The sequence below is a fragment of the Oryctolagus cuniculus genome, chromosome 9 (assembly GCF_964237555.1).
Source record: "Oryctolagus cuniculus chromosome 9, mOryCun1.1, whole genome shotgun sequence".
In the NCBI taxonomy this organism is placed as follows: domain Eukaryota; kingdom Metazoa; phylum Chordata; class Mammalia; order Lagomorpha; family Leporidae; genus Oryctolagus; species Oryctolagus cuniculus.
In genome coordinates this window covers 1,715,449-1,739,448 of record NC_091440.1, presented here as the reverse complement: position 1 = coordinate 1,739,448, position 24,000 = coordinate 1,715,449, and the positions used below count along the sequence as shown (strand labels likewise).

Here is a 24,000-nt window from a genome sequence, read left to right as displayed (position 1 = left end):
ACTAAGGCCTCCTAGCCCTGTCCCACTAAGACCTCCTGTCCCACTAAGGCCTCCTGTCCCTGTCCCACTAAGGCCTCCTAGCCCTGTCCCACTAAGGCCTCCTAGCCCTGTCCCACTAAGGCCTCCTGTCCCTGTCCCACTAAGGCCTCCTAGCCCTGTCCCACTAAGGCCTCCTAGCCCTGTCCCACTAAGGCCTCCTGTCCCTGTCCCACTAAGGCCTCCTAGCCCTGTCCCACTAAGGCCTCCTAGCCCTGTCCCACTAAGGCCTCCTGTCCCTGTCCCACTAAGGCCTCCTAGCCCTGTCCCACTAAGGCCTCCTGTCCCTGTCCCACTAAGGCCTCCTGTCCCTGTCCCACTCCGGAGGCGCTGTTTGTGGGGCCGGGAGGCAGAAGGGGAGTTCTGCCTGAGAAGCCAGCATTGGCGGGGCATCTGTGGCCTGGCGGCTGTGGTGCCTGCCTCGCCATTGCGGGAATGAGCGTGCGTGTGGGCGTCTGTCGGACCAGACCGGAAGCTCTCCTGAGATGCTGTAGCCGTACACTTAGCCAAGCAGCATGTGAGGCTTCCTGATGAGAAGAAAGAAAGTCCCTTGTCCTGGACCTGCCGCGACACGGGTCACTGTGTGCCCAAGGGGGATCCCTGGCATGCACACCCTGGGGCGTGATTGTGGTGGTGACGCCGTGGGGAGCTCTGGAGGTGTCACAGCCCTGCAGGATACCTGCACCAAGACCATGGAGGTGACCTGGGGGGATGTGCTGGTGTCTGACGTAGCTCCACACTATGGGGACCCCCGAGCAGCCGGGCCTAGGGTCGGAAATCCAGGTGCGGGTGGGGCTCAGCTCTCTCTGCGTTCTGGGGTGGGGGCATCCCTGATGCCTGCCTTCCTGTGTGTGCCAGCAGCCCAGGCTGTCACCTGGCTTGTGGACGCGTCACCCCATGTCTGCTCTGCCCTCGCACGCCCGTCTCCGCTGCGTGTGTCTGTCTCCGCCTGGCTTCTCATAAGCACACGATCGTGGCAGAGAGGGCCTGCCCTGCTCCCATGCACTGTCACCTGACGACCCATTCCGTCTGCAAAAACCCTGGATCTAAGGGACACTGCTCGGGCTGGCACAGAGGGGCAGCTTCCTGTGGCAGACGCCACTCTTGGGGGGCTCAGCTTTGGGCCACTGACCCTCCCGGAGCAGGGGGTGGGGTGAGGGGTGCTGCGCCCACGTCCGCTGCACTGTCCCTGCTGTGCTATCCCCAGGGTCATGCAGTGAAATGCTTGCCCACAGAGGTGCTGTCCCCGCCGTCCCTCTGACCCCTCCACCCCCACACATCCCGAGCTGTGCTCCCGCTCCTAGTGTGGCCTCTGCATCCCTTCTTCAGCGGCCCGCCGTGCTCTCCCTGTAGCCGCCTCCTCCCTTGGGCTGCAGTGGACACTGCAGGAAGGGGGTCCGGGTCCAGCGCAGTCAGGCTGAGAACAGAGCAGCCAGGGGCTGCACGCGGGCCCTGCCCCGAGGGTGTGGTTCGGCCAACGTGAGCAAGAGCTCTGCCCTGTGCCTTGGGGCCCTGGTGACCGAGACTGGGTGGGGGAGGGGACGTCACCCTCAGTCTTCCGGGAATGACCGTCATGGAGACCGGGGTCAGGCAGGCGCCCCAGGCGTCTGGGCCGGGAAAGGTGCCTGCACACTGTTTCCCCAGCACTCTGGGACCCTCTGTGCCAATCATTCCTTATCTCCCATCCCCGCTAAGCAAGGGCCGTGGCTGCACACAGCAGAGAGAGACAGCACACCGACAGCAGCGAGGCGCACAGCTGGGCACGGCCCCCGCTGCCCTGCTCCTCCACGCCACGCTGCTGCCCAGGCTGGGGGTTCCCGGCCGCTCCTTCCCCCACTCCAGGAAGATTGCCGGCTTAAACACATGGCACGTGATGTCAAAAAGCACAGGGCTGCCCAGGTAGCAATCTGAAGGCCAAGGCCAGGGCCGGGCCGCCCACGAGGTCCACAGCGCTTCTCACCGCGGGTGTGATCCAGCCCCAGTCCTCAGCCTACCGCTCAGTGTCCTGGACTCGGCCTTTCTGTGGCTGTCCGGGGTGTTGGGGCCTGGGGAGCAGACATGCAGGGTGTGGACGCTGGCCACATGTGTGAGCCGGGGCCTGCAGGCCGTGGAGCTCTGTCAGGAAGAGCAGAGGGTGCTGAGTTGGAGTGACAGCTGCGCTTACCTCCCGAGGGGGAAGAGTGGCAGCCGTGTGGGTGGAGGGACTTCGTGGCCGGAGAGTCCCCGGCTGAATCCAGCCGCGACGGGCAGAGCGGGCAGTGTGGCAAGGGGCCAGCGACTCAGGACCAGGCTGAGGAGCCAGTGGCGTAGCTGGGCGGTCCGGCAGGGTCGGAGGCTCCTGCTCTCACAGCTGGGGTCTGCTGGGGGGTCCGGGTGATGACTGACCGGGAGCGTGGAGACCCTCTGGTGTGGGGAGACGGGGCTCCTCTTGGCGAGTGGAGCTCAGGGACCCAGTCCTTTCTTCCAGAGACAATGGCAGGTCACTGCACCCCTGCCCCCAGCGCACACACACACGCCAGCCCCTGCCCTGCAGAGTCCAGGCAACGTGGGGAGGGCAGCAATGCGGTTTTCCTTCTCGGCTAGATCAGACCTCCAGCCGTGGAGTGCCACCCCCACCGCCACCAGAGACAATGAGAAGGAGCCCGCGGCGGCGGCAGTGCTGCTGCTGTTGGGAGCCCAGGCCGGGTCGGGAGGCCCCTTCTCCAGCGAGACCCAAATCTGAATGTGAAATGTCATTACAGCCTCTGTTCCTTTAGCACTGCTGCTTTTTAGAATAACAAAAACACATCAGTGGTACGTTTCAGTGTTATTTTTAATAAAAGAAAACCCTTTAATTTACATGTATTTAAGGCTAAGTAAATGAAAATGCATGATGGTACCACTGTTCCCTTGGACAATGTGCCCGTGGGGTTCAGCAGAACTCTGGCTTTTCAAGCCCCTGCACCCCCAGCTCAGCTCTGCCCCCGGGACCAGGGAGGGGCCCGGGCCGCCCGGTCGCCAAGGCCACACTGGGAGGCTTTGTGGGCTGTGAGCTGGGCCAGTGCCCTGTGGAGTTTCTGTGCGAGACTGCTGCCTGAGGAGGTCTGGGAGCCAGCACCCCCAGGGGCCCAGAGCGCACCCAGCACTCGCCAGAGGCAGTGCTGTGGCCACACACCTGCCCCGCCCAGCAAGGGCCAGAGCCTTGCCTCCGCGCCCCTGGGGCAGTGGGGGCCAGGAAACAAGTGGAATCACACACACGTGTACAAGTGTGTCAACAGCAGATGCCCATGCACACACACGCATGCACTGACGGGTGCTCACATGTGCAGGTGCACACACGCGGTCAGCCATGTGCACATGTGCACGCGCGCACACACGCACGTACGACCACACCTGTCTCCTCCACTGTTCTATTAGGAAAAAGCGCCCTCGGAAATAACCCTGGAGGGCTGGAGTCACACCCCTTTCTCCGTGGGGCTCTGAGGGGGAATCGTGGAAGCCTGTGTGTCGTGGGGGACAGTGGGGGCAAAGCGTGCAGGCTGGGCTGGGGTGTGCAGGGCACGGTGTGACCGGCCGGCCTCGTCACCAGCAGTGGTTTAGTGCACTCGGCTCCTGAGCTCTGCACGTTGGCCACCCGTGCTGGCATCCTGCAGCAAGCCGGTCCTACCCCAGAACCGCGGAGAAACAGCTGCCCAAGGGCCGCGTGGCTTCCTCCCATCGCCTCCTGCGTTTGCTTTACGCAGCCTCACGCAGGAGTCCGACGTCACAGTCCCATGGAGCACCCATGCCAGGCCCTGGACCGCAGCTGAGGGTGGAGCCAGCCTGCCGCAGGCCACAGGGGGCTGAATGGCCAGGCTGGGAGCACAGGCGGGACAGTCCCCTGGCCTCCTGACATTCCTGGCTCTGGCAAGGACATGCTCCTCTCTGTGCTTCTGTTTTAATCAGGTGACTTGAAAAGAAGGGCGATAAGGGCATTGTTTGCATTGACAGCGTCCTGATGATATTGTCAAGGGGCAGAGTCATTAGGGACAGTCTGGCCTCCCTTAATTACCCCCAGGAAATCTGGAATGGCAGCCATAATTTTCCTCTGGAAACTAACGAGGCAATAAAATGCCGTGCAAGTGCATTGCAGGGCGGCAGCAGTGTGATGATTTTAGCAGAGTTGACCCTCTGTGCTCCTCGCAGGGGCCACTTCCTCCTGCCTTTGAAGCTGCGCTGTGAGGCGTGGAGGCCGCTGCCCCTGGGCCTGGCACTCATTTACCTCCTGGGTGTCCCCCAGGAGGGGCAACGCCTTTGGCTGCAGTGGACGGCGTCTGCCCGCTGTGCACGCACTGCCCTCGGCATGTGAGCAGTTTCTGTTTGGTGAAATCATCAGCAGGAATTTATCAAACAGCATAAGGCAGGCAGCTGCTGGCTTTGGCTAGCGTCGCTGTGATGGCAGGGAACGGCTTGCGAGCCTGTCCGTGGGCAGCTTTGTTTAGATCTTTAGGGACCTGTGTGGTCTTCCGAGCTTGGAAACAGCTTGTGAGAGACGCAGAGTCCAGGAAAGCGTGTGGCGAATGTGTTGACGTTTCCTGGGAAGGACAGGCTTCCGCACCAGTGGCGACATCTCTTTACTTACTCCCGCTTCCAAACCGGATGCACCGGGAGAGGCTCACTGGATTCCTCATTCCTGGGGGGAGACCACCGGCTGCAGAGACCGCACAGCCCGCACACCTGATCCCGCGCTGCTGCCCTTCTGGTCTCTCCCCCACAAGGCTGCTCTTTGGTTTTGAGTATAGATTTGGTGCCCTGGCTGCAGGCTCTGAGCGTGGATTTGGTGCCCCAGTGGAGAATTTAGGTGGAGATTTGGTGCAGTGCTCCAAATCCTCCGGAATTCAAGGGGCTTGGGCAGCGTGCGATGAGGATCATCTCTGCTGCGGCTTTGTTCTCCACCTTTCGGCTTAGGTGGCAGCTGGCCAAGCCCACCCCGAGCGTTGTCACGGGAGGCTGGGGGCGTGATGCTGGGAGGGAGAAGAGCTGGGCTCTGGCCTGATGTGGGTTCTCCTTGCTAGCTGCACTGAGGGTCGGCCGATGTGGAGAAAACGCAGAGTCGCCCGGAGCCCGGGTGACTCCCAGGGGTGTGGGGGGCCCAGGGGGCCTCAGCCCCACTGGCACTGCTGCCGCCTCTCCTTCCCCGGCACAGTGGGGCTGTGGGGCTGTGATGCCTGACGAGGTCAGAGTGCCCCGCGGTGGCAGGTGCCGTGAGAACGGGGACCATGCTCTCGGGGCCGTGCATCCCCGTGATAACACACGCCTGGCACAGACCTCGCCTGCAGAAAGGGGACAGGTGCTCAGCTCCCCTCGGGGACGTTGTCACCGTTGGGTGCGTGAGGGGACCGTCCAGAGCACGTGAAGTCAGCCAGGTCATGGTCACGAGGTCGCGGCTGCGTCTGCACTGGTCGTGTCAACCCTGCACACCAGATGGTCGCCGCCCCACTCCTCAGCTCCCCCACATTCGCTGCGGGGTCTGACGACCAGCGTGGCAGCCCTGCCAGCTCCACCCCTGGCTCCCACGCCCCATGTCCTCCTGGGCTCTGCCTGGGTCTCGTGGCCGTCCAAGCGCTTCCCTGCCCTGCACGAGGCCTCCAGGCGGGTCCTCGTTCTTCGCTCCCCCACCCATCCCACAGGGGGCTCACGCAGGGGCTGGGGAGGAGTCCTCTGTCCTCGGGGTCATCGTGGAGGATGGCTGCTCCATCTTCAGGTGCCAGTGGTGTCCAGTGGCAAAGGTGGGGATGAGCAGGACAGGGGCTGCCTGTCCCACCCTCTCTGTTCTTAGCAAGAAGTGGGGGTCCCAGAGGCCCACCCTAGAGCCTGCTGCTCTTCCTATGGACCAGCGCTGGGCTGTGGCCTGCCTGGCGTCAGAGTTCCAGACACCAGAGGGTCCATGTGGACTGTGATGCCCGTGGTACGCTGGGCAGCTTCCCTGTGTCTCGGAACCCCCTGCCCTGCAGAGCGTGAGTCCCAGGCGCCCTTGCAAAAGCTGTGCTGACCGTCACAGGCACAGCCTGCACAGCCCACAGAGCCCCGTGGCCACGCCCCTTTCCAAGTGTGCAGTGACTTTTCCTTAGCTCCCAGGTGCCTCTCCATGGTAAGCTGCTGCTGTGTGGGCCCAGCCCTGCCCGGCCTGTCTGGCTCCTGCAGTCCATGCGCTTGATGCTGTGAGCCCTGCAGAGAACTTGGACAGGAAGTCCCCTAGGTCTGTCCCACGGTGGGGGCCAGCGAGTTCCCACAGCTCTGTCAAAAGACCCAATCCCTCGTGGCTGTGCCCTGCGCCTCTCCCTGGTCAGTGGCTGTATCCCCTGCTGCCGGCCCTGTGGAACCTTCCCGGGGCCACCTCGGCAGGGCAGCCATCTGCCGCTGAGGGGCTGAGTCACTTGAGTCTTCCTGTGGGCTGTGCTGGGGTCACGTGGGGAGGTGGCAGTGGTGGGGCCCCCCATCCCCCAGGCGCTTCTGGATGCCATGTCGTCTCGATCAGCTGACCTCCCTGCTCTGCTGGCCCTCAGGCACCAGGCCAGGGCACCACGCAGCTCTGCTCCACTCCAGGACACGTCTGGGAGCTGGCCAGTGACCACGCGGGTCCATGCGGAGTCCCGAGGCCCGCAGGAGCTCTGAGTCTCTGGACTGGTGGTGGCCGAGGCTCCACGTCCTCTGAGGTCCCAGCAGTGGCTGTCCACCCCTTCTGAGGTCTGAGGACCTTCAGGCTGTGGGCATTGGACCTTGTGAGGGCAGTGCTTGGCCACCAGCCACCCGCAGGGGTAGAGTGCACCCAGAGCAGCAGGGAGCCCAAAAGACTGACAGTGTGGGGCTGCTGGGACTTGATGGGTTACACCTGGGTGGCTTTTTTGTTTTCAGGTGAACTTGTTTAGCTGATTAACTAGCCCATGCTTCCCACACCTGCCGCCGCCGGGCTCACGGTGCTCTCGAGGTCAGCACACACTGGCCCGGCAGTTGGGGCGCAGAACTCAGCCCTGTCTTACCCCCTTCCTCGCGCTGTGGGCCGCGCACGAGGAGGCAGAGATGTGGGAGAGGCGCTGACCGCCTCCTCCTCCTGCCCCCAACTCCCCTGGGAGCCTGGCTTCCCCTCCCAGTGCCCGCCCCTCCTCCCCCACCTGTTGCCAGGGAGCCTACCTCGCCAGGCGTCGGCGGATCTCCCAGTCTGAGGTCCTGGTGTCGGCGGATCTCCCAGTCTGAGGTCCTGGTAAGCAAGTTTTAAAGTAGTGTGGTTTCTTTTGCAGTTGTCCTTTCAAACTTCGTTTTCTGTAGCTGATTTCTCCACTGTAAGCAAGTGCCTGGGAAACGGGGGCGCCGGGGATGTGGGTTCCATCGCGAAAACCGCGGCTCAACCATTGGGAATTGTCCCAGAGCGCTCGGCTTGCTGTGGCTGTCCCGACGCTGGGGTGTCCCCGCGCCCTCACTCGGGCTTGGCAGCGCACACTTTGGATTTCAGCTGTTGGACCCCACGGAGGACTTGCTTGGAGGATATGGGTTTGGACTGGATTTGGGGAAGGACCGAGGGGCGGGTTGGGGGAGTGGAAGGTTCTAGACAGCCAGAGCCACGCACGGGCCTGGCACAGGAGAGCGGGGTGAGCGTCCCTCTGGACTTGGCCTGCCCGGTGAACGGCAGAGCACCTCATTCTCGTCTGAGTCGCTGACTGCTGCGTGCCTTTGGGCTCCCCTGCTGTTGTTTGGTGCCCACCAAGGGCGTGCTGTAATGGCAGCAGGTGATGTGTGCAGGCGCCACAGGTGGGGTCTTTGTCGGTGAGGCATGGGGGTCTAGAGTGGGCACAGCACAAGGAGGGCCTGGCAGGCGCAGAGGTCACCCCGGGGGAGGGAACGATGGGTGAGAGAGGCAGGCGTGCCGGCCCACGCTGATGGACCAGGTCTGGGGTACTCAGGCCTCTGGAGATGAGGGGCCTGGGAGCAGTTGTAGTTTGGGGTGAGAGTTCTCTAGGTTGCCGCCTCTCTCACCCCAGCGTGCACGCGAGTCCCGGCCCCGTGGCTAAATGCAGATTCTGACTGGGGCTCTGGGCTGCACAGAGAATTCTGATACAGGCGGGGACTTGGACTTGGGAAAGGGGCACAGCCAGCAGACGAGAGGGCCTCTGTGTGCACTCCGCCTCCGGTGGGTCCAGCCATGCGGCGCTGCGTGTGCGGGCCCAGAGGAAGAGCGGGTGGCAGAGCGGCTCCACCTGGCCGAGGGGCCCCGATCCGAGCTGGGAGTCCTGGGCCCTGCGTCCCCTGACGTGGCCTCCCCTGTGCCCCACCCCCACCTCCTGCGGTAGTTCTGGCCCCCAGGAGTGCGAGGGGTACTCGGGCTTAGTGGCACGTCCCTTGGAGAGGTGGGATCTGACTTGCGTCAAGGTGCTGAGTCCGACACCCAAAGGCCACGAGCTGAGGAGGAAAAAGCCCCGTGAGTGTGTGCTCCGTCTACAGAGAGGATACGCCGTGCGGCCTGTGGGGTCCTTGTACATCACCCATCTGGCCTGAACCAGCAGGCTGCTTTCACAGAGCGCTGACAGCTTCCTGTGGCCACCTGCGCTGATGGCAGCTCGCTTACTGAGGTGCAGGGCGCGGCCCCGGGAACCGGCGCTTTCCGAAGACGCCGGGTGAGCCGTGTGGTAACTTCACGGGTCCCCTGAGCATTGGGGCGGGGAAGCTGTTTCTGTAGTTAGAGCCCAAGGGGGGGGGCGCAGCTTCCAGGAAATCTGAGGATTCCCTGCCCCCAGAGCCCCAGGTCTCCGTCACCTGAGCTTGGGGGAGAAGCGAGAAGTGGTCCAAACACCTGTTAGCTCAGAGGGAGGTGCATGAATCATGACCAGGCAAGATGTGAGCACCAGGGGCTTGAAGAAGGCTGTGGAAAAGGACAACCTTTTAAAAGGTGTTTGGTCTCGGGCAAAAATTTTTGAAATTCGTGCATAGTGTTTTCATCCTACCCATTTTTTCTTGGGATTTTTCGGGAACACTGGTGAGCGTGGATTTCATTTCTTTGTTGTCAAAATAAACTTAGCTTAGTTCCATTTTCCACACGCTGTAGTAGAACAGTTCTTTAGGGGAAACAGGAGAGACTTTTGCCTTCTTTCACGCCCAATTTTAAAACAAGCAGAATCTTCGCATGTATCTTTATTTTTAGGAGGGGCAGGTTTCCAGGTGCACCAAGTGGAAAGCTACAAAAGTGATTTGCAAAACAAAGGAATTAGTGCAGAAACAGTTGAACAATGAGCAGATGCTGTTTTAGGTGGGGAGAGCCTCAGGGAGACAGCCCCGTGGTGATGGCCGGTGGGCGCACATGCAGATCGCTGCTGTGTGTGACTCACGGATAGCTCCTCGCCGCCTGCCTTCCCTGCAGTGGCAGCAGGGCCGTGGGACTCCTTGGCGGGTGTAGCCACGGGGTGGCGGTGGGTCTCCCTCTGTGGGCCTGGTGCCCCTCGGCTTTATTGTGGTAAAGACTGGCAGCCATGGTTGCCGCGGTGTCAGGCGCCTCCCGCTGCCCCTTCTCCCGTCCCACAGCACACCCTCCCCTCTTGCAGACAGCAGGTGCGTGGCCAGTAGGCGGACGAGGAATGGGTGGGTTGGTTGAAGACCTGGGCTTCCTGACGGCAGAGCCCACGGCCGCTGGTCCTGCAACCGCTTTTGTCGGCACCACTCACACTCAACGTGTTTCTCTAAAAAACAAAACGCCTTCCTCGACCTTCTTATCCTCACAGCCGTCCTGCTGTTTGAGACGGATTTTCTGTCCTTGAATTGTCATCTCTTCGGTTCTTGGTTTCCTAGGCTTGGCCTCTGCGTGGTTGCAGACTTAGTCTTCACCTTCCGTCCCCACTGGGCTTTGGTCCTCGGCGGTCTGACGAGTCAGCTTTTATCCACGTCTCCCGCCCGTCTTGTTCTCCGCCCCGGGCTGAAGCAGAGACTCAGGCGTCGGTGGCCCCTCCAGCCCTGGGCGGCTGCCTCGCTGCCGTCACGTGTGTGCTGGGCATGTGAGCAGCAGCCAGAACCAGTACACACCTGCGTGAGGGTAGCTGTGGTGGACGGTTAGAAATTACGGTTGTGGTTTTCATCATCCTCGTCCTCACCCTCACCCTCATCCTGGGATTTTGATTCTTTGGCCTTCACTGTCTACTTTCATTGCTGGAAGTAGCCTTACTAAAATGTAATTACAAAATCGACTGCAACACAAACGGTGTATCCGATTTGTGGATGATAAAGCACGGAGCTAACACTGACTACACACCAGGCTCCCGCAGCCACTCGAGACTCCTCCGTGGGCGGCTCGCCCTCCCCGCTGCGCGGCAGCCTCCACTGCAGGGTGGTGCCAGTCACGCCCGCGTGTTTCCTTACAGTTCAGCAGTTATCTGTGTGTTCTTAGCAGTGCACTCCATAGCTCTGGGTGTTGTGACCAGGCTGTAAATAGCGTTATTTTTCAGAGTTCTGTATGTTGCTTTTCCTACTCACGTATACGCGTCTGAGACGCATCCATTTTCCCATAGCTGCTTCACGCAGCTCCTTTGTCCCTTCTGCAGAACTGGGTGTTTGTGCAGTTGTGCCTCGTTCCTTTTCTGACCGCGGACTTCCACGTGCTGCTCTCTGCGGACTGCGGTGGTTCCTGAAGGCGTGGCCTGGCCACCGTGGGGCAGCACCTACAAAGAGTTCCCAGGAGCCAGGAGCTTCCTCCGGGGCTCCCACGCGGGTGCAGGGGCCCAAGCACTTGGGTCTCTTCCGCTGCTTTCCCTGGCCATCAGGAGGGAGCTGGATCAGAAGTGGAGCAGCCGGGACTCAAACCAGTGCCCACATGAGATGCTGGAGTTGTGGGTGGCGGTTTTACCCGCTACGTCCTGATGCTGGCCCCTGTGACTTAATGTTTAATAAATTCTGTTGAAAACGGTTATTCTAGTTGGAGGAAGCAATGCACACTGGTGGTAAGGGAAGTGCAAGATCACACTAGGCGCAGAACCTGTGTCCACACTCCTCGGGCCCCGTCCTGTGGCATGCCTGAGTGCTCGGTGGTGGGCGCGTCGTGTGGACGCACGGCCGCTGATCGGAAGCTCACTTCGTCACGCTGCTCTCTTGATGACCACCTAGGTGTTTTCCCGTAGGTTTGATGTAAAAGCTTACAGGTAGCATCCGTGACCAAGGCCTTACTGTGTGTTTCTGATTATCTCCATAGTGGGAAAACTCTCTACCCAGACCTGCTGACCCAAAGGAAGTCATCGCTGACGAGGCCCTGAGACCCTGGAAACGCGCATCCAGAAATCCCACGTGGACGGAGACCCCCGTCAGCAGGGTACGGGCACGTGCGTCCGTGGTGGTCGGGAATCGCGTGTTCTGACGTGTGTGCTGTTGTGACCGTGAGAACACGGCGTCTGGTTTCCGGCTGTGTGCTGGGAGCGTCTGCCCGTGGTGAGCGCGGCTCGCTGGTCTGCCCTGCGCCCCACAGCCCTGCGTCTCCCTCTGTGGACGTGCAGCTGCCTGGCCCTGCCGTGGGGCTTGCTGGCCGTGGGTACTGCGTGCTGTTCTCTGGGTCTTGGGTTGAGCGTCACAGACGTCTGCAGGCTGTGAGTGTGTGAGATTTCCCCAGCGCTTCTGCTCTGCCGCGGGCGTGCGCCCGAAGCGGCCTTCCTCCAGGTCCTCCGCGCCTGCTTGTCGCGGTGATTCGGCTGGACTTGGCCCAGATGCGTGGTGTGAGTGTCCAGATTGGTTTGTTTGCTGGAGTTGGCCAGCATTCTGTTGTAGCAGAGTTGAGAATTTTCGCAGCTGATTTGAAACACACGCCTGTGTTACCTGACTTTCCTGCTCTCCGCCGCCTCCGGGGAGCTCGTGCCCCGAGCTCGGCCGCACTCCACCGGGCAGGGGCAGCCGTGTGCGGCGTGTTCTAGTCCACGCAGCAGCACCGCCTGTGTGGTTACTCGTACCTATTGTTTCTCTTCCTTGTCCACATCCACATAACTTAGTTAAGTTTGCAAAACTGTGTTGTTGGACTTTGGAGTAAAATTTCATTTGATTTAGTAAATAATTTGAGGCTAAACTGACATAATGGGTGTAATGATTTGCTACCTAGGAATGTATACGCTTTGTATTTGATTTATGCTTGTTCCCTCAGTGAACATTGCTCGCTAGAGGTGCACTGCTCGTGTTTATTTCATTTTTCAAGATGTTATGTGGTCATTCTGAGCGGCTTTTTCATTGCTGATGGAGACGGTGTTTCTGAGTATCTGGCTCCTGCTGATCCACACTGGTGCTGGAGATCCCGTTTGTTCGGGGTTTGTTCGGTTCATGGTTTCAGAGAGAGGTAGAGGAGAAACCCTGATTGGTGAAAGTAGCAGTGCTGCCTCCTGCTCGCAGCGGTGTGCGGTGGGCGCGGCGGCGAGGGTCCCTGTGGACTGCGCACCCTCTCGAGGTGTGAGTGAGGTTGGGTGGCAGGGGCGCCTCGGGCACCGGTCGTCCCAGCGTCTCTCACTTCCTGGGCAGCCCTTCCTCTGCTCTGAAGTGAGACTGCTCACCTGTGCTGTCTGGACACTAAGAGCTGAATCTGCAGTGCTTCTAGCTGGGAGGCATCAGTGGTGCTCCGTTAGCTTTTCCTGAAAGCATGTGTAAGTTTTACTGATATTTGAAAAAGATTTCTTTAGTTATTTGAAAGATTACAGAGAGGGACACACACACGGGGGGTGGAGAGATCTTCCATCTGCCTGGTCACTCTGCAGATAACCACAACAGCCAGGACTGGGTCTGGCCAGAGCCAGGAGCCTGGAACTACATTGCGGTCTCCCACAGGGTGGCAGGGAACATGCACATTTTCTTTTGCCTTCTCAGGCCATTAACAAGGAGCTGGATGGGAGGTGGGGCAGCCAGGACTCAAACCAGAGCCCATAAGGGATGCCGGCATCACAGGCGGCTGACTGCCGTGCCAGTGTTGGCTCTGGGTTCTCTGGTTATCAATGTCAGAGCCAACTCTGCCTTCACAGGCTGAGACTGAAATCCTCCCCAGACATGCCTAACTGGGGGCTGGCATGTGGCACAGCCAGTTAAGCCACCACCTGCAAAGCAGCACCCCTATGGGGGCCAGTTCAGCTCTTGGCTGCTCCAAAGCCGATGCACGTGGGCATCAGAAGATGGCCCAAGTGGGTGAGACCCAGCTGCCCATGTGGGCCAGACCAGCCTGGCCCAGCCCCTGGTTGTTGCTGTCATCTGGGGAACGAACCACTGAATGCAATATATTCTGTCTCTCCGCCTTTCAAATAAATAATCTTTAAACAAATCTTTAAACAAATGGCTTAACTGTGATCTGGGATCTTAAAGCTAGATGATACAATGAAGATGATAATTTCTAATGCTTTATTTTCCAAGAGATTTCTGGATTTAATCTTGGAATTGTATTGACGGTGATGCAGCTTTAGTTCTGTGTTTGTGTCTGGGGTTCCTATACTGAGTTCTGTGTTCATGTCGCCCTGGCTGAGAAGGGTACCGTCTCTCCGACTCCCCTGTGTGGTGTGGAGTTTTGGTGTGGCTTTGCACACGGCACTGGTTGGTGGGCAGCTAGAGTCCTGGTTTGTGATTGGCAGGTCTGCATCCACATTTCATGGGTCCCTGGCGCGTGCTGCCCGGATGACTAAGTCTGGGGACAGCTGCCGCCGGGTTTGTTTGTGAGCTCACAGATACATCACAATATTGTAGAAAAAAGGAATTAAATGTAAGTTTATTTTAGAACAAAAATGTTTGAAAACCATGAATAAGCTTTTACTTTTTATAAAAAAATTTTTATTATTTGTTATTTATATATGAGAAAGAGAAGTGGGTGGAGGGAGAGAGGGAGAGACAGACAGACAGGGAGAGCACATGCCTGTTTGCTGGTTCACCCTGCAGTGCCCACGACAGCTAAGGCTGGGGCAGGCTGGCGCGGGGAGCGGGGAGCTCAGTGCAGCTCTCCTTGGTGAGTGGCGGGGACCTGGTGACTTGAGCCATCAGCATTGCCTCCTAGGGTCTGCATTAGCAAGGAGCTGGAACCCGGAGCTGGGGACAGGACGCAGACCCAGGGCTCTCCAAGGTGGGCTGCGGATGTCTTGAACTGCCAAGCGAAGCCCCCGACTCCCCATGCGTGCTTTTTCATGAACTTTAAAAAATGATTGGTTGATTGATTGATCTGAAAGGCAGTGCAGCGGCGGGGGGGGGGGGGGGGGGACAGGGAGATCTTCTGTTCACTGGTTTACTCCCGGATTGACTGCAGCAGCCGGGGCTGGGCCAGGCCAAAGCCAGGAGCCGGGAATTCCATCTTGGGTGGCAGAGGTCCACATGCTCCTTCCCAGCTGGACTGGAAGCAGAGTAACGGGGACGGGAACTGGCGCTCTGGTAGGGGATGCCGGCGTCGCAAGGAGCGGTTTAACCCTGAGACCGAGTGTGCCTGGCGCTCAGTACTTTCTGCAGCGAAGTACACGTGCTTTGGTGGCTGCACCCACCTGCTGTCCGTGGGTTGCCGCTCGTGTGTGTCCCACTTCGCCGGCGGGTGCGTGCTCAGGGTGTTTCTTTCCTTTCTTCTCCCTGGGTCCCTGGTGAGCTTGCGTGCAATCTCGGTGGTCACACGTGCTCGCCGCACGTGGTACGGTTGCTATGTGTAACGTGCTTTCTCTCGCTGCGTGAGGCCTGTCTGATCTTTAGGGAGAGGCCTTCAACTTTGTCTTCCAAACCTCGCATTTCCAGATCTCAGTGGGTGCTCCTCAGCGTGTGCGTCCCCGTCTTCACGCCCCACCTTGGCGCCTCCCGGCTTCCTGCTCAGCTGGTGCCTGGGTCCCTTTCGCAGCCTCGTCTCCCTTCTTTTCGGCTCTGGTTTGCGGGCAGCATGGGTCAGGGGCTGTCCCTGAGGGCACGAGGCAGGTCCCTGCCGGGCTGTGCCGCGGCCACCGCTGCGGCCGCCTGCCCACCCTCTGCGTCCTCCGTGTGAGTGCGGTTTAATCACCTCCCCCGCCACGCCGGGAGCCTCTCTCCCTACTTGTGCGGAAGAGGGAGGCTGGGACCCCCTCTTGCTGCTCCGCCTTCTGCTTGCCTGGGCTGTAACCATGAAGGCGTCCCTGGGGCGGGCCCGTGCCTCAGCAGGTTAAGCCGCTGTCTGGGACGCCCATCTGCCAGGTCTGGGTGCCTGGGACCAAGCTCTGTGCCTGCTTCCCATCCAGCTCGCTGCTCCTGTACCTGTGGTACGGCAGGTGATGCTGGCACACCTGTGGCTGACTTGCCAAGCACGGCTGCACCAGCCCCCTGGCCGCTTATTGTAGTTGTCACCTGTGCGTTTTCTTCTCGGCACGGCTAACGGTGGCACTGGGGACAGGAATGATCGCCCATGTGAACTGAAGGACCTCCGCGCCAGGCAGTTCCGGCGACTCGGCTCGGCCCCTCCCTGCGCTGTCACGGTCCTGCCGAGCCCCGTCTCTCCTCTCCAGCTCCTTAGCCGGTTGTTGTTATTTTGAAGGCAGAGATTGTTGTGTAGTGCAAGAGAATAAATAAACTCCCCAGAGCGGAACCCGGCCCCACGCCTGTCCCTCCCCGCCGCGCCGTCCCTCTGACACCTGTGGGCGGGGCTCCTCCCCTGTCCTCTGGCTACACACGGCGTTCTGCTTGCCTTTCTTGCTCTCCTTTTCCCGAGGACGCTGTCATACTGGACATTCTGATCTGGGTGCAGGGGCAAAGGCACCGGGACCGTCTTCTGCTGCCTTCCCGGGCACATCAGCAGGGAGCTGAGTCGGAAGTGGAGCAGCCGGGACTTGAATTGGAGCTCATGTGGGTTGCCAGTGCCTCTAGGGCAGCTTAACCTGCTATGCCACAATGCCGGCTACACGCCCTCGCCTGAGTGCCACACTGCAGGGCTCCCGTTTCCAGATAGGGTTTTTGTCATTGTTGCTTTGCTGGCATGGAACCCCACAGCCTGAGTCACCAGTGAGGAGCAGCAGTGCGTTCCTCACCATTCCGGAGCTGCGAGGGCCACGTGCAGAGCTGGGGCACCTGGTGATTGCTGAGCCAGAGCCCGGGCACCCGGTGAGTGCTGGGCCTTCTGGCCGAGTGGGCCCCGTGGGGAGTGGAAGGGCACGGGAACTCCCTCCGCCGAGCCCCTGGTCCCGGACACAAGCATCCGGATGCCGTCCCTTCGGCAGCGCCTGATCTGGAGGGGACACCTTCACGTGGTGGCGGTCAGCTTCACAGGGACCAGGCAGGACAGGAGTCCAGGCTGCCACTCTGACCCGACGGTGCACTCGGGCTTCCTTCCTTGTGACGGACGCAGAGCTGGGGAGCACTGCCTCCCTGCACCACACGCTGGCCACCAGCTGGCCCGTGCCCGTCCTGCTCCCAGGGCTCCCACCCCTGCGGGCCGCTCCATCCTGGGTTGCCATCTGTCCCTTGATACCCAGAAAGAAGAGGATCCCTAGCCCTCTGTGCTGGGAGGAGTGGTGGGCAGGGCGTGCGCAGTATGAGAGAAGCTGACGCCCAGAGGTGGCACTGACTGGGGGCCAGCTGCCCCGGGATGCCACAACAGTTGTCATGGCAACCGGTGTCAGAAGCGGGAGACCCTGATTACCAGCGGCTTCACGCAACAGGGTGATTGCAGCCCCCGTCACACAGGGGTGTGTTCTCCGGTGGGCAGGCCCATGCCGCATCCCCTGCTGCACTTCCAGACTCGAGGGCTGCTCCCTGGGCAGTGGGATGTGGGCTTCACCCCAGGCAACTGGGGAGGGTCCCTTCCTGCCCTGGCGGCTGCACCTGCTGCGTTCTGGAAGGAACAGACCAGCCCTGCTGTCATGCAGCCAGGGTCCTGCTGGGCAGTAGCAGAGCGCACCCTGCTCAAGCCAGAATTCCCGAATCCCTCTCTGCTCTGTGTTTCCAGCTGGGATTCTGGTACCTAACAGTCAGGTGGACCTTACACTTCCCGAGTCTTCCGTTTGCCCCCAGAGCGGCCACAGTTGCTTCCCTGTGGCTCCCGCCTCTCACCACGGCGCCCGTGGAGCAGTCTTGCTGAGCGTGCACCAGGCTGTGTGCTGGCGTCATAGACAGTGGTCAGATAAGGGCCCAGTTCCCTAGGGCAGAGCCCAGGCTCCTCTGCAATCAAGTCCTGTCCACGTCGTCCTTGTCCCTAGTGTCCGTCTCCCGCTGTGCTTCTGGTGCTGTACTCACCACACCCGTGCCACAGACGCACCTGCAGCCCCCCTGCGTGCCACATGGGTCCTCTCTGTGCCCTTGAGTGGAATACAGTCCCCCCCGCCTACCCTCCTGGTGAACTCCAGTTAGCACTTGCTTTTCTCTCAGGCTTTGCTTCCTCCAAACATTAGGCACGCAAAGCGGAGTCCTGCTCCGGTTCTGTGGACACAGCACAGGGACCCCTGCCTCTCAGGGTTCTTGGAGATTCATCTGCACGTAGCCAACAAACTCGGCTCCATCTCTGCCCCTTGGGGTCAGCACCTGAGGCAGCTGTTGCTATGTGCCTGCTGTGCGAAGATGGATCACTGCGTTCTATACTTTTATACCCCAGAACTCTGCAGATGTAGTTTACATGTGTAGGACAGGGCATACATACCTGCAGATGTATGTGTGACAGGTCATGAGTGTGCAAATGTGGCTTCTGTGGGATGGGTCACGTGTGTGTACCAATGTAGTTTACATGGTGGGACAGGCCATGCATGTCTGTAAATGTAATTGTGTGTGGCAGGTCATGTGTGTGCAGATGTAGTTTACATGTGTGGGATGGGTCATGTATGTGGGACCCATGGTTGCTTTTCCTTTTCTGGAATTTGCAGTTGTCTCCACACCTCTTCCCTCTCCACATACGTGTGACAAGTGGCAGTCCCAGTCCACGTCCCTCCCACGTCTCTCCCACATCTCTCCCACGTCTCTCCCACGTCTCTCCCACGTCTCTCCCACGTCCCTCCCACGTCCCTCCCACGTCCCTCCCACGTCTCTCCCACGTCCCTCCCACGTCCCTCCCACGTCTCTCCCACGTCCCTCCCACGTCTCTCCCACGTCTCTCCCACGTCCCTCCCACGTCCCTCCCACGTCCCTCCCACGTCCCTCCCACGTCCCTCCCACGTCCCTCCCACGTCTCTCCCACGTCTCTCCCACGTCCCTCCCACGTCTCTCCCACGTCCCTCCCACGTCCCTCCCACGTCCCTCCCACGTCTCTCCCACATCCCTCCCACGTCCCTCCCACGTCCCTCCCACGACTCTCCCACGTCCCTCCCACGTCCCTCCCACGTCTCTCCCACGTCTCTCCCACGTCTCTCCCACGTCTCTCCCACGTCTCTCCCACGTCTCTCCCACGTCCCTCCCACGTCCCTCCCACGTCTCTCCCACGACTCTCCCACGTCCCTCCCACGTCCCTCCCACGTCCCTCCCACGTCCCTCCCACGTCTCTCCCACGTCTCTCCCACGACTCTCCCACGTCCCTCCCACGTCCCTCCCACGTCTCTCCCACATCCCTCCCACGTCCCTCCCACGTCCCTCCCACGACTCTCCCACGTCCCTCCCACGTCCCTCCCACGTCTCTCCCACGTCTCTCCCACGTCTCTCCCACGTCTCTCCCACGTCTCTCCCACGTCCCTCCCACGTCCCTCCCACGTCTCTCCCACGACTCTCCCACGTCCCTCCCACGTCCCTCCCACGTCCCTCCCACGTCTCTCCCACGTCTCTCCCACGACTCTCCCACGTCCCTCCCACGTCCCTCCCACGTCTCTCCCACGTCTCTCCCACGTCCCTCCCACGTCCCTCCCACGTCTCTCCCACGACTCTCCCACGTCCCTCCCACGTCCCTCCCACGTCCCTCCCACGTCTCTCCCACGTCTCTCCCACGACTCTCCCACGTCCCTCCCACGTCCCTCCCACGTCTCTCCCACGTCTCTCCCACGACTCTCCCACGTCCCTCCCACGTCCCTCCCACGTCTCTCCCACGTCTCTCCCACGACTCTCCCACGTCCCTCCCACGTCCCTCCCACGTCTCTCCCACGTCTCTCCCACGTCTCTCCCACGTCTCTCCCACGTCTCTCCCACGTCTCTCCGTGTGTCCCAGCACCCGGCTCTTGTCAGGTCCATCCAGAAGCTCCTCCTCCTGCCTCTGTGCCCGTCTCTTTGGTTCTGGCATCCGGCCCTCCTCCCACCGCCAGCTGGGGACCCCCTCAGCCTTCCTCACATCTCAGATCCTGTGTCCTGCTCCCCTCTTTTCCTAGTTCACACCCTCTTTTTGTTGGAGCGCTTCCTTCAGTGGCTTTCTGATAAAGTACATTATTGGTAGATTTTCTGAGATGTAATCTTTCAAAAAGAATCTGCATTCGGTCTAATTTTTATTTGAAACTTTGGGAAGGTGCGGAAGTACCAGCAGGAGTTGGTTTTCTCCAGCATCTTGAGGGTGTCTTTCTGCTGTTGTCTGCCTTCCCTGCGGCTGTGGCTGTGGCTGTGGCTGTGGCTGTGGCTGTGGCTGAGGCTGGTGTTCAGTTCCCGGGTGTGAGCCGACTCCTGCTCTGTGCTGAGGCTCCGTCCTGTGAGTGTCCCATCCATGCAGATTCTCCCGCGGTGCTGGGCATCTGTGGGCTGTGAGTGTCCCGTGCGTGCACTGTCCCGCGGTGCTGGGCGTCTGTGGGCTGTGAGTGTCCCGTGCGTGCACTGTCCCGCGGTGCTGGGCGTCTGTGGGCTGTGAGTGTCCCGTGCGTGCACTGTCCCGCGGTGCTGGGCGTCTGTGGGCTGTGAGTGTCCCGTGCGTGCACTGTCCCGCGGTGCTGGGCGTCTGTGGGCTGTGAGTGTCCCGTGCGTGCACTGTCCCGTGGTGCTGGGCGTCTGTGGGCTGTGAGTGTCCCGTGCGTGCACTGTCCCGCGGTGCTGGGCGTCTGTGGGCTGTGAGTGTCCCGTGCGTGCACTGTCCCGCGGTGCTGGGCGTCTGTGGGCTGTGAGTGTCCCGTCTGTGCACTGTCCCGCGGTGCTGGGCGTCTGTGGGCTGTGAGTGTCCCGCCCGTGCACTGTCCCGCGGTGCTGGGCGTCTGTGGGCTGTGAGTGTCCCGTCTGTGCACTGTCCCGCGGTGCTGGGCGTCTGTGGGCTGTGAGTGTCCCGCCCGTGCACTCTTCCATGGTGCTGGGCGTCTGTGGGCTGTGAGTGTCCCGTCTGTGCACTGTCCCGTGGTGCTGGGCGTCTGTGGGCTGTGAGTGTCCCGCCCGTGCACTGTCCCGCGGTGCTAGGCGTCTGTGGGCTGTGAGTGTCCCGTCTGTGCACTGTCCCGTGGTGCTGGGCGTCTGTGGGCTGTGAGTGTCCCGCCCGTGCACTGTCCCGCGGTGCTGGGCGTCTGTGGGCTGTGAGTGTCCCGTCTGTGCACTGTCCCGCGGTGCTGGGCGTCTGTGGGCTGTGAGTGTCCCGCCCGTGCACTCTTCCATGGTGCTGGGCGTCTGTGGGCTGTGAGTGTCCCGTCTGTGCACTGTCCCGTGGTGCTGGGCGTCTGTGGGCTGTGAGTGTCCCGTCTGTGCACTGTCCTGCGGTGCTGGGCGTCTGTGGGCTGTGAGTGTCCCGTCTGTGCACTGTCCTGCGGTGCTGGGCGTCTGTGGGCTGTGAGTGTCCCGTGCGTGCACTGTCCTGCGGTGCTGGGCGTCTGTGGGCTGTGAGTGTCCCGTGCGTGCACTGTCCTGCGGTGCTGGGCGTCTGTGGGCTGTGAGTGTCCCGTCTGTGCACTGTCCCGCGGTGCTGGGCGTCTGTGGGCTGTGAGTGTCCCGCCCGTGCACTCTTCCATGGTGCTGGGCGTCTGTGGGCTGTGAGTGTCCCGTCTGTGCACTGTCCCGTGGTGCTGGGCGTCTGTGGGCTGTGAGTGTCCCGCCCGTGCACTGTCCCGCGGTGCTAGGCGTCTGTGGGCTGTGAGTGTCCCGCCCGTGCACTGTCCCGCGGTGCTAGGCGTCTGTGGGCTGTGAGTGTCCCGTCTGTGCACTGTCCTGCGGTGCTGGGCGTCTGTGGGCTGCAGGTCTGGAGCTGTTTTGTGGGTGACTCCCTCTTCCCTGTTGAGTCTGCTAGCTGCAGCTCTGTTCTTATTTGGACACCAACCCTGCTCCCTAAATGCCTTTTTATTGTCTGTCTTCTCATTTTCTCCCCGAACTCCTGTTTCTGCTCTGACTTCTGGGAAGCCTTGTCCCACTCTGTCTCCAGTCTCAGTACTGAGACGTCACGTGTTGAATCTCGGGTTCGTTCTCTGCCTGATCCTGATCCTTTTTATAGACTTCTGTTCTTGTTTCTTGGTCGGGCGGTGTCTCTCGTCTCTGCTAAGGTTTCTTTTCTTTTCTTTTCTTTCTTTTTTTTTTTTTGACAGGCAGAGTGGACAGTGAGAGAGAGAGACAGAGAGAAAGGTCTTCCTTTTGCCGTTGGTTCACCCTCCAATGGCTGCTGCGGCTGGCGAAGGCAGGAGCCAGGTGCTTCTCCTGGTCTCCCATGCGGGTGCAGGGCCCAAGCACCTGGGCCATCCTCCACTGCACTCCCAGGCCACAGCAGAGAGCTGGCCTGGAAGAGGGGCAACCGGGACAGAATCCGGTGTGCCGGCACCGCAAGGCAGAGGATTAGCCTAGTGCGCCGCGGCGCCGGCCTCTGCTAAGGTATTAACGATGGTTCCTGCAAACCTTGCTTCTCCTCGTGTGCCCTCTCTTCACCCCAGCCGGTCTTTCCCTGCTTGCTCGATTGGCTCTGTCTCTGGGGTTCCTCTGCCCGCTGCACATGGAGCTTTGCCCCTGGGTTGGGAGGAGGCTCTGAGAGGACCGTGGCGGGCACCCAGTCCAGAGGCTCTCATTGGGCCTCTTGTCTTGATTGCGTCACAGGGCCCAAGGCCTGGCTGCAGCATGTGGGGCCTGGCAGCTCCCGCCACGACAAGGCGGAGGGGACAGGCTCCTCCTGCACCCTCTCCAGGGCTGGCCGAGGACAGGCCTCACTCCCCACGGCCCCAGCGGGACAGGCTTCTGGTGCTCCGCCTCCTTGGACTCCCCCGACCCCCAGGTCTCCGGGTGCCTGTGCCAGTAGCCGCCGCGGCGTGGGAGGCCCTGCCCTGCGTGCTCAGCCTTCCCAAGCCTTCAGTCGCTCAGTCTGCCGTCTGCTCTCCACACCCAGGTCATGTCGCTGCGCCCCCCTCCCCCCAGTCTTCAGGATAAGTGTGTGGTCTCCTCCTGCGGGGGGCACTTGGGGCTCGACGCACGCTGCCCACCACACAGCTCCCCTGGGCTCCGCCTGGCGGTGCCCCCCCCCCAGGTACTGGAGAGATGACGGATGGATGGTACACACGTGCTGGTGCATGTACTGCATGTGCACGTTTACTTGTCATGCTTGTACACGTGTGCGCCTGCATACGTGTGGACCTGTGCGTGTGTGTGCTTCCAGTGAGAAGGACGTGCTCATGGTTAAGTAAATGCTGAAGAAGTGGATGGATGGATGGCAGATGGCTGCCCGGGTGGATGGATGGGATGGATGGATGGACGGACGAGTGGATGGTGAACAGGTGGGTAGATGATGGATGGATGATGGTAGGATTTAGGCTGGGTGAACAGGTGGATGGGTGGGTAGATGATGGGTGGATGTTGGATGGAGGGTGCTTTGGGGGGTGGTTGAATGGACAGATTGATGCTGAATTTGAACGAAGGTACGGGCTAGCTGAGGGACAGGTTGGAGAAGCCGGGTGAGGCCTCGGGGTTAGTGCATAAGTTGAGGCCCTGGGATTTGTGATGGTTGTGCTGCATGAGGTCTCTGCCCCCAAGGGTGCCGACGCCCACGGGCCTGGCATGAGGTCTCTGCCCCCAAGGGTGCCGATGCCCACGGGCCTGGCACGCCCTGAGGGCAGGTGACCTCGGCCTGTGTCCACCACAGCTGATGACTCCGCACCTCTCTTCTATCCTAAAATGCTGAGTTTTCATCAGCAAGAGGGCTTCAAAAAAAGGGATTGCATTTCCTAACCATTTCTGTTTTATTTCTGATATTTTTACTTTAGCCCCAAATTCACACTGTCTGGAAAAAAAAAAAATCCCTGTGAGACTCTGGGCAGTTTTGAGCTAAAATTGCAGGTTTGAGCCAGCACACGCAGGCCTGCAGGGGAGGTGATGAGCTTAGTTCTCTTGTGGCCTTAGCACCTGGACAGAGGTCCTCCACAGGCCTCGCCCCAGAGGAAACCGGGCAACGTGAGAAGCGGTTGTCACCAGAGGGGTGAGGTGCAGCAGCACAATTGGTGTCCCTTGTCACCGGCAGGGGTGAGGTGTGGCAGCACAGTTGGTGTCTCGTGGGCGGGGGTGGATTGCTGCCAGGCATTGTACAGTGCATAGGACAGCCCCCGACACCCATGCACACACGTGCGTGCACATGCAATGTACACATAAACACGCAAGCACATACATGGGACACACAAATGCACATGCTGGCACACATGCACGAGCGTGCTCGTGTGCATACATGCACGGCACATGTGCACAAATACACACAAACACCAGCACGCGTGCAGGCATGTGTGCCATCCATCCGTTATCTCTCTGGTCCCCAATCCTGCAGTACTGGTTACCGTGAGCGTGTCCTGCACACGGGGTGGGAGCTGTGGGGAAGGAGGCGGCTCAGCTGTGATTCCCACTGTGGCACACGCTCTCGCTCTCGCAAAGCTGAGACACGCAGATGTGCTTGCTTTACACCAGCACGCTACACCAGTGGATCAGCCGGCAAATACACGCCGTACGCATTGCTCACACAACCCCTCAGAACAAAAACTTCCTTCAGGTGTAACAAGACGGCACATGTGACACGGGATCAAAGTTGACACGTAATTAGCGCCCCGTGCTTTCAGAAGCAGCGTTAGTGTTTTGAAAGAGCTTACTTGTTATGCGCACACATGTACCTGTACACACACGCACATACACACACACACACGGGCCCCACACGTCGTGGAGCCGCTGGTGAGCAACCTGGTCTGATGCCGCAGGAATGCCCGTGGCCTGCAGGTC

General features: G+C 60.5%; 1 long non-coding RNA gene across 1 annotated transcript in view; it reads left to right on the top strand.

Moving 5' to 3' along the window:
• Positions 1 to 24,000, top strand: part of LOC138843746 (uncharacterized) — a 139,154-nt gene that overhangs the window by 72,977 nt on the left and 42,177 nt on the right. Inside the window, exon 2 of the long non-coding RNA XR_011378696.1 lies at positions 11,219 to 11,335. This is a non-coding gene — a long non-coding RNA (uncharacterized lncRNA). The remainder of the gene's footprint in view (positions 1 to 11,218; positions 11,336 to 24,000) is intronic.